Source organism: Varanus komodoensis, unplaced genomic scaffold, assembly GCF_004798865.1.
Source record: "Varanus komodoensis strain SLA01 unplaced genomic scaffold, ASM479886v1 scaffold1, whole genome shotgun sequence".
Lineage (NCBI taxonomy): Eukaryota > Metazoa > Chordata > Lepidosauria > Squamata > Varanidae > Varanus > Varanus komodoensis.
Genome location: NW_025335268.1, coordinates 75,339,748 through 75,341,907, shown reverse-complemented (window position 1 = coordinate 75,341,907; position 2,160 = coordinate 75,339,748).

Sequence of the window (2,160 nt, the reverse complement as noted above, 5' to 3'; positions counted from 1 at the left end):
CCACCTCTTACCGGTCCTCAGCCCGCCGGGCCCCGCCACCAGCCACCGCCGGCTCTTCAGGCCTGCACCTGGCGCTGCAGACCAGGGGGCCCGGCAGGAGGCAGGGAGCGCGCACGGCCGGCTGCATCTTCAATATTTAATGGCCAATGAGCCGGCTTCTCCGATGACAGAGCTGCGTCTCCCGGGACAGCCAGGCCAGGCACGGGCGGGGGGACACGTGCCTGGGCGGCCTGGGGACAGGGGACAGCGCACCTCTGAGCCTCCCGGGCGGCCCTGGGGCCAGGCCCGCGGCACGACCGGCGGACAGCTCCCGGCACAGCAGGGCCCTCTGCGCAGGAGGCAGCTGCCACCAGCTGCACGTTGGGACTGCGGCCAGAACGAAACTCGGCTGGGCTGCATCCTCAAACTGTGGGTCCTCCCTCTGACCAGAGGCCCCCGCTGAGGGAGCTCTCTCCTGGGCGATTTACGGAGGGGGGGGAGATTCAGAATCCGGGGCCACAATATTTTGCTCCCGGCAGCAGGCACACAATCGCAAGCGCGCCTCATAGCCTGCTGTTGCAAAAGGAGAGAAATGCAGCCCTAGTGAAGCAGAGGCCCCTGACCCCGCGGCTTCCACCAAGCCCCGCAATCCATTTCCAGCCGTGGCTGCTCAGCCCGCCCCCCCCCACCCAGAAGCCTCACAGGAAGGGCAAGGAGGACATAGTCCCCACTCTGGTGCATCCGGAGGCATTGGACAACCACGGGGGCGTTTAAAGAACGATTTGTGAGAATGCCAGTGGGGCTGATTCGCGGAGGGGCCGGGCTTCTCTGGAGGCACCCTGGGCCCCCACCATGCATGTGTGGACCTGGAGCAATGGCAGATGGCGCGGGGCACGTGGGAAGCACACCCCACGGCCCTCGTGTCACAGCGAAGGAGTCCTCTTTGGATCGCCGCCCCCACCCTCCCCTGTGCACCCAGCCACCCCGCTTCCCCTTAGGAGGCTTGGCTCCTGCAGGAAGGGCCACCCACCCTTTCAGGGCTGGTCACGGGAGGTGGCCTTTACTGGTCCCCCCAAGGGTTAAAGGGCACACGAGCAGCAGGCGCTTGTTCCAGTCCCCGCAAGCAAAAGCACCACCCCCCGCGCTGCACCCCGTCGGGCGGCCAGCTGCTCCCCGAGAATCCTCAGGCCCCCGCATGGGGGTCCGCTCGCACCGTCAAGCAGCCCCGGCGGGCCACGGGGCGTGTCTGCAACCCGTTTAATAGTCAAGCCACGGCGTGGCTTGTCATCCCATCTGAACCCAGTGTGTGTGCGGGGCACATGGGTGCAACAGCAAAAACCACGGGGCACCCGTGGCCGGCGAGGGAGCCCTCTGGGTGCCCAGCCTTGCCAGAAGTGGGCAAGTGGCAAACTGGGGACTCGCACAGGGCTGCTCAAAGAAGACACGCCGAGCTGCAGCGGACACGCGGACCCAGCCATCCTCTCGCACCCGGCGTGCGGCCCCCCGTTCTGCCTGCCCTGCGGACCCTGCCTTGCACACGCAGCAGGTGTGTGGGTGTTTGTGAACACTCCAGGGCGGCCTGGGGCACGTGCCTGAGCAGCTGCGGCTGCCCTGCCACCAAGAGATGGTCCACAGGCAAGAGAGCCGGAATGAGGGCGCCCTGGCTGGGCTCAGGACGTGAGGCCGGCCAGGGCAGGGCCACCTGCTCCCGCCCAAGCCTGGGCTGCTTGAAGTGCCATGTGGGTCACAGGGGGCGAGCCTGGCCTGGCCTGGCCTGGAGTCTGACTGGATGGCTATTTCATCTGAGGCCTCCCAGCAGCAGCCGTGGAGCCGATGGGTTGCGTCGATACCGCTGGTTCTGCAAATGGTTAATGGGCCGCTGGTGCTTCCCCGGCTTGGATGGGCTGCACTGGGCCGCTTGTGCCGGAACGCATTGCAAGCACGGCTGCTGAGCACAGGGGCTTCAGGAGAATACGCCAGAACTGACCACGATCACAGCTCCCCTCCCAGGAGGTTTCTTCACAAACTTTGGAACCGGTAGTAAGAAGGGGGAACCAGACTCGGCTCTCGGCCTGCACTTCGGGCCTCACCCTGCCTCTTCCTCCAGAGCCAGAGGGCCCTCTCAAAAGCAGGCCTGCCCTATACTGGGCATCCTCCTTAGATGCAGCCACGGGGGGGGGG